Source organism: Convolutriloba macropyga, chromosome 10 (genome assembly GCF_964194025.1).
Source record: "Convolutriloba macropyga chromosome 10, txConMacr16.3, whole genome shotgun sequence".
NCBI lineage: Eukaryota > Metazoa > Xenacoelomorpha > Acoela > Convolutidae > Convolutriloba > Convolutriloba macropyga.
Window position 1 is genome coordinate 52514217 of NC_134477.1, and position 8369 is coordinate 52522585.

Consider the following 8369-nt stretch of genomic DNA (forward strand, 5'->3'; position numbering starts at 1 on the left):
AATTTTGTCTTTTTTCATAAATATTTTTGCTGGACTCTTGGACTTTAAGTGTGTTCTAAATTGCTGTCATTCAGATTATTAAGAGGACCTGAATGCAATTGGAGGTAGTTTAATTTTGCAATTGGAGGCAGTTTAAATGTAAAATTGTGACATTTATTCTTTTTTAATTGCTCTCAAAAGTTAAGCAATTATTTTATTCCTGTGGTCTTTTTATACGGTTTTTCGCTGGACCGATTTTTCACCTGACTCATTTGACTTTTCGTCCTGGAAAACGGGATAAACAGGCAACGCCCGGGGGAATTGGTTCTCTTAGAACCTTTGGGCGATTTACTAAATATGCGATTCACTTAAACTGTTTTGGAGATATAACTTCATGGTGTGGAAGGCTGTTCTTCCCCAATTTCAGCCCCTGACCTCACATGAGCCCTTCCACCACCCCGTGAACATCATTCCAACGGTAACCCAGCGCGCTCAGCCCTATACCCTTTGCCACCCCCCCCCCCGCGCTTATGTACGTTTCGCAGCGTAATAGTGTGTTAGTTACATTTATTTTTCTCTCTCTGTATCAAAATGTTTTTGATTTATCAATAGGTAAATTATTAATAGCCGCGAAGCGATAGCTGAGGCTTTTATTGGCCTTCTCTTGGTTTTTTATTTATTTCGTCGTCACGATTTTTGTTACGACCATATGACGTCACAACCACTTCAAATCTGCTTTTTGTTCATTCGTTCATGCAATTTCAACTGAAATGCGTGCGTGACATCATTTTTCACTCATAGTGGAGCTAGTTTTTTGTTGATTCGCGTGATTAAATTTTTGGTCACGTGACTTACCTCACTCTTAAAAATGACTTCCACACTGAAATTGACTTTTCTTTGCTTTAATTCAAAGAGATAAGGTCAAATGAGTGCTTGTAACTCTAATTGAAAGTTAATTAAAAGCAGCTAATAGAAACAGCAGTAAGTTATACAAGATTTTTAATTAAAATTTAACATCTTAGCCCTTAATGAAAAGAATAAGTTTCTTTTTTGGTCTGTCTTTTGTACCTTCTTTTTGAGACTACAGATCTATGAAGCTATTGCGGCTATTTTCTGGCAATTTGCCAGCTATGTTTTGAAGTGGTTTTCGTCTTGCGTGATCTTAATTTCTTTCTCATTGCAAAACACCTGTAGCTGAACTCGAGTGGCGACACTTTGACTACTGAAATTCAAAAAAAATATACCAAAATTGGTGTTATTTTTGCACTTAGATTATTAATAGCCGCCCTCATCTTCTCAGCCGGCTATTATAGCGCTCCTATTTTTTTTTTACAATTCAAAGAATTTGAATTGTATTGGGGCGCTGTCTTTTTTTTAAGATCTGTTCACACATTTTCATGATTTTTGAAGTCAAATTGGAGTGGTGATTTTGGTCACGCCGAAACAGGAAATGGATCGAAAAAGCGAGTGCTTTTGCGGCGTGAATTTTTTTCGCTCTAATTTTAAAGTAGAGTGAGAAAACGGTGTTTGAACAAAAATTCGCTTTCTCGCTAGTGGTTTTTTGTTCACATGCGGCAATTTCACTCTGATTGTTACTGTTTTTTTTTTCGATTTTTTGGATCGGATTTTTTTCTAAATAGCTTTCCCAATCAATTCACAGCTCATTCTGGACCTAGATTTTTGTTAGAATCAAAATTACATATCTCACTAGTGGTTTTTTGTTCTCCCTAGCAGCATTTTGACATTGATTTTCTGTTTTTTTTTTGTTTTTTTCATCTGATTTTTTTTAGAAATGGTTTTCCCAATTCACCCATTGTCCGTTCTAGGTCTAGTTGTTTGTTGAGTCAATGAAAATTCTTTGAATTGTACGTCAGGACTTGTCCTGCTATGTTTTTTTACTTCGTCGAATAAAAAAATGTTTCGCTTTACCTCATTTTGCCGCCTTTTCAACATTTTGCGTGAAATCTTTTTGACTTCTCTAGGCTAGTTTCTCTCTTCTCTCATTCTGCTAAAAGTGAATTTGAACATCAGCTGCTCAGCAAAGCAATTCAAAATGAACAGAGTCAGTATAAAAATTGAAGTCAGAAATAGAAACGGGATAAACCCATAAAGCCCAATTTTAGATGCCCGCTATTTGAACGTCGTTCCTATAAGTCTTATTTACCATCTCTAATGCTTATTGTTATTGATAGTAGCCCCTTTAGCCTCTCTCTAAGAAACAGAAGAACTACGAAATGCCATCAAAATAAATCGGACTTAAAAAAATGTTTTTGTACAAAATTCTTTTTTTTTCAATATCTTCTGTTATTTCAATCCCAATCATGCTTATTGGAATCAACGGCGGCTATTTTCCGGCAATCTGCCGGGTATGTTTGTTAGGTTATAGTGGTATCTAATAACTTCTAATGACGTCATTTGGAACGCCTTTTACTGAATTAATTTGTCCCTTCACCGACTGGAGCAGCCTGCAATAGATTCGAGCTCCAACGATTCCGAGAGTCGTCCTTTCATTGTGCTTATTTTCAATTATAAGCAAGACTTCGACTCTGTCTTTTTTTGCCATTTCTATATTAATTTTCTGTTGATGTCTTTTGATTTTTATGCAATATTTTCGCTTGGGACTGGTTTCATTTGCTTTTCGAGTTTTTTTGCTCGCTTGGTTAGTTTTGCTTTTCGTAATTAAGCTCTAAGTGTACGGTTGGACGAAGCTGCTGTGGAAGCATAACTTATGATGTGAACTGCAATTTTATTCCCACTTTCTTTACCCCGCCTCTCTTACCGAGAGAGGTTGGCCTTCTTAAGCCGGACAAAGGCAACCCCTCACCTGTCGTCCGAGAGCAATTGGTGTGACGGTCGCTACATAAAACTTATTTGGCTTGCATTGTCCAATTGTTTACATTTTTTGTTATTGTGTAATTTATACAAGTTATTTGATTTTTATCATCAGACTTAATCAGAAAATTGAAGTTTTTGTCACTGATTTTGAATTGGTTGGGGAGTTTGTTTCAATTGAGGACAGGTAAAGCCGAATGGAAAATCCATAAAATTTAACAACAGTAACGAATCAAAAATTCTAGTTTTAGAAATTTGATCTTTAAGTTTTTTTCTTCAGCTTGCTATTTTCCTTTCAATTTTCCTTTATACACAAGGTATGACAGCCGTTTTCTGCTAATTGAACAGTTCTGTTTTGTACTCTGGGATTCTGTTTTTGTTAATGGAATCGGTCATTTTAAATTTTAGTAATTGTTCATTTTGAAACTTCTTACCTATATGTAATTATAAATTGAGAAAAAAAAATGATCTCCAAATCTTAGCTGCAGATTTTGTGCTTAATAATTGTACTTTTCTTCGTACATTTTGGTTGCAGTTCTAATTTTTAGTGCAACTTCAATTGCTACACTGCTAAAATTTGGGGACAAGGATGTCCCCCCCGATTTTAGCTCATTATATTACTACTTACTTGGTAAATGGGCTGTTGTGTTTTAGTCATATCGAAACCAGTTAAGCTGGCTTTTAACAACCTAGAAACTGTGGCATAAATTATTTTTGTAATTCTCAGCTGATTGTTGTAAGAATGGGTTGAACAATCTTGTAATGTCGTATACGGCATTGGAGCAGGTTATCTCCTTTGTTTAGGCATGAATGAAAAGAATATTTTATCCTATCCGTGTATATATTTAATTCATAAGGTAGGGTTCACAAATTTTAACAAATAGACGTACCAAAATGTAGAAATTTCAACGAATGTTATTGGTTGAGAAATTAAAAACACTGTACCTTTATGCGTTCAACTAGCCTAAATTTGACATAGCCAAACGCCAGATTAAATTTTTTACCGCCTCTGGCCATGCCTTAGCGGCCCGTGGGACTTGATGTGAATCTATCACAACCAAACGTGAGACCAGTTTCCTCCCAAAAAATATATTTTTATCTTTCGGCTTATCGCGATTTCTGAGCAATTTTACGTGAACATTCATATCCTATTTTAAAACATGGAGAATTTGTTGACCAATCATGCACGTCTGGAGAATTTGGTGACCAATTTGGTACGTCTGCCATTTTCACTAGCGCCATAATTTCCTAGTAATATTGAGTTAACTGCTACTGATAGAAAGTTGTGGAAATTTGAGTCTCTATTCTCTTAAAGACGGCTATCCGTAAATACTACATGCTTTACTATTCGGCGCAGTAAATTTCATTGGTGTTGTGTGAAAATTAATGAATTTTATGAGATGAATTTATACTTTGCTTAGGAAAAAAGTTACCAAGATTGTGAGTTTTTTACTTGCAGATTTTAATTGCTTCGGTAAGCTGCGACCGCCTTGAGCAATAATTCGATGGGATATTTTTTATTGAATCTTGGTGCAGTTAATTATCTAATTGATGTGTTTTTGGAAAGTTGACAACTTTTGTAAACTTTCAAGTATTTCTATATTGAGCTTGCATAGTCAGTAAAATTGTTTTTCGTTAAATTTTTTGAAAAGAATGATTCAAGTTTTTTTTACCCCAAAATGAGATTGTTGTTATAATTTCACCTTTTCCTTATGAAGGATTTTGATTTCTCTTAGATTGGGGATGTTTAACAGGGATCAACTTAAAAATGCAAACATGTAAACATAAAAAGGATATATCGAGAAAAGATTTTAAAAAGAGTCTGATGTTCAAAGATATTGTTTTTTGTTCTGCTTTCCCAGTTCCTGCTCTGTAAAGTTTTCCTTATACGGGTTTAATTTGATTGCTTTGGGCAATAATTAGCAAAAGTGGCCAAAACATGAAATTTTTCTTCGGTCGGACATGAACTCAATATGAGATATAACTTGAGAGCGGAATTCATGTTACCCCAGTGACTGACAGTTTCAAGGCTGGGTATTTCAAGGCTTTTTCAAGCGTCCGATAAAACAGCTGTCTTGAGGAAGAATTGCGTTGTGATATAGGTTGTTTTGTTTTTGAGTAGCTGGCATTTTTGAGTAGCTAACATTGAAAATTGAAATGTTTGTGTTCATTGCTCAGTTACAGATGATAGAATTGCGCCCCGTAGTTCAACTTCATCAGATCTTTTCTAGCGATCATATGCAAAATCACTAATTTTTTTTGAGCCGTTGGAACCAAAGTTTTCAAAATTGATTAGCAGAAACACTAACCATCTTATAATTTCAGACAGCACATACAAAAAAATACGACAAGCTGATAATTCTTATGACACTGGGATTCATTCTTATCCCTCTGCCACCATTATTGATTTGGGACAAACAGTCGAACAGTATTCGTCAGGAGCAAAATGCCAATCACTCATTTTTCATGCGGGTCATAATAGTATTGACAAGGGTGTTTCGGGGGGTGGCCGCAGCATCTCAATTATGTGAAACTGTTACAAAAGCAATCAAAAAGTTGAAACCTCACCGAGTTCTACTTTCTGAAATTCCACAAGTTAAAATGGGTCATTATGGGCGTGAATCGTATAGTATTGAATTTGAGGAGTTCAATAAGCAACTGGGAAATATTGCTTTGGAGCTAAGTGGAACATTTAAATGGACTAAATAAGAGGTTTTGAAATGCAACATTACAACATCGGAAATATCTTGTGATGGTGTTCACTTGAGTTTGGCTGGAGTACAAAATATTTTCAAGAGTATTCGGAAATATTATCAACAACTTAATTTTGATGTGTCACAAAACAACATTGCACTGCGACAAATTCGGAGTTTTTAATCAATCCTTTGGCTGTGTGACTTAATGTTTTTTTGCCAGCAAAAAATGAGCCTTTCCGAACTTATAGTTTTTGCTTTTTAACTTAGCACTTCAAATGAAAAATTTATATATTCGGTTATGTCACACAACCAAAATCATGATTCTTATAACGTGAAAATTAGGTTCCGCATCTTTCGTTTTTTGAATATTTGCCAAATAATTTACACTTCATGCGCTTGCTCCTAAGTGGTGATATTCATCTAAAGCAGGGTCCCTTTTCTCACATTCATGAATCGTACATGCTGATAGACATCGTTACAAAGGATTGCAAAAATCTAAACAATTGCCTCTTCAATGCACGCAGTTTAAAAAACACATGACTTTTTCACTATTTTTTTTAAACAAATTTAACTCAAAACACAATAGTGATCCTAAATGAAACTTGGTTGAATGAAACAGATATTTATCCAGAGAATTTTTTGAGTCCGAAACACAATTTTTATTCAAAATCAAGGTAATCAAAGAGAGGAGTAAATAAGGGTGGGGTGTTGCCATCTGGGTTCCTAGGGACATATCTTCAAAACGGCAAAATGATCTAAATATGCTCAATGAAAGCTTTTTTGAGTCCTTATGGGTAGAAATATCGGGGCTATCGGTTAGCAAAATCCTAATTAATGCTTCGTTTTGTCCAAATAAAAACTTTTTATTATTAGGGAAACTTTCATCGACGAATTAACTTCAGAAACTTCCTCGGCGTACTCAACCACTGACGAAGTTTTGCTTTTTGGCTATTATAATCTCAATTATTTCAACAAAAGAGAATCCAATTCTGGACTTATCAAGCACAGAAAAACCAACACGAGCCACCAGCCAAGGCGTAACACTAATCGATCATAGGTTTTCCAGCAAAAACCAAATTCAAGACGTTCAGATTTTTCCCCATCAGTTGAAATGGATCACTTGATTGTTTTGTACACTACCAATTTTCTTGTTGAACCTAAAAACAGGAAGCAAAGTTTTATCAGTAGAAACAAAAGAAGTTCGATGCAAATAAATTTAGTCATGATCATTCAAATCAGGACTTGAGTGACTTATATCTATGTGAAGATGGAAATAGCATGTACAATGTTTTAATAAACGTTTTCAGTACTACTCTAGAGTTTCACGCCACACTTATAAAAAGTTTTCAACCAGAAAAAAAAACTGAAAAACCTTGGCTAACAAAACTGAGAGAAGAAATCACGAAAAAACAGACGTTTATATTATCTGGATAAAAGGACCCATCGGAGCAAGCGCATACCATTTTTTATCTATCAGAGAAATTTGGTTAATAGGCGTTTAAAAACAGCCCAAAACGAGTTTTGCAAACAATTTTTCAATGAACTACCAACAAGTAAAGAACAATGGAGTTTCATCAAAAAAAGATTTGGCAAAGAAAGGAAGTGTCTCGTTATAGACAAACTAGTCGATGGTGAAAGAGAAGTAGAAAATAAACTTGATATTGCAACTTGTCTCAATAGAAGTTTTCAAAAGTTAGGCCTATACAATGGAAAAAATGTGAGCGCTCGATTTTTATTGATCTAGCTAAAGCATTTAATTCAATATCGCACGAAAATTTTCTCAAAGAGATTGAATTTTACGGTTTTTCAGAAAGTGCAGTTGATTATTTGCTTCATTCCTTAAAAACAGACAGCAGTGTGTTAAGATAAATGATGTTTACTCAGAATGGTCGGAAACAAATCATGGTGTTCCTCAGGGAACGGTTTTAGGGCCACTAGTTTTTCTTCTCTACATTGATGATTTTCGAGAAAAGGTACAAGGAAACTTGACATAATTGAATTTGCTGATGACACAAGTATCCATTTTTAGAAGAAACAATGTCAGCGAACTGGAAAAATATGTTTCTGAAAAGCTGGAGAAAACAGATAATTATCTAAAGCAAAACAAATTAACCATGGTAAAACTGAACTTCTTTGCGTCTCGAAAATCAAAATTTTTGATCCATTAGTTTTTTGGAGACAAGAAATTAAGGCACAAAGTCACTGCAAATACTTGGGTATAATGGTTGATTCTAAATTAAACTTTCATGTACATTTCAACAAAGTCCTATCAAATATGGCCACAGCGATTAGATCCATATACTTTATACGTTATCAGTTACCTCTGAAAGCACGATTGATGCTATTCAAATCCATGGTCCTTTCTCATTGAACTTTCAGTGCTCTATTTTTTCACTTGAATTTGTCTTCAATGCAGCGAATTAATCGACAAATAAATTGGGGAATTAAAGTTTGCTATTTGAGAAAAAAGTTTGAGAGATCTAGAGATCTCTTAGTAAAATCTGAATTTTTAAGTGCAGAACTTTTAATAAGCGAGATGTGTTTTAAAACTTAGGAATGATATTTCATTATTGATATCAGAGGGCACAGTTTTTTCTCAGTGGTAATGTCTTAGTAAGAAGAAACAACAGAACTGAACAGCTAATTCTCCTAAGGTCGAGCAGTTGGTCATTACAAAAAAGAAGCTTCCAAAAATGGAATAAACTTCCGCGTGAAGTCCGGACTATCAGATCACGCTCACAGTTTAAACGCATGTTAAAACAGCATCTGCTCCAACAATTCAAACTTTTACCGTTGGAAAGGAACGTTGGTGGCTTCAAAAGTTATTTTGCCTTTAAAAAAACGGAACCACTAATTTTGTAT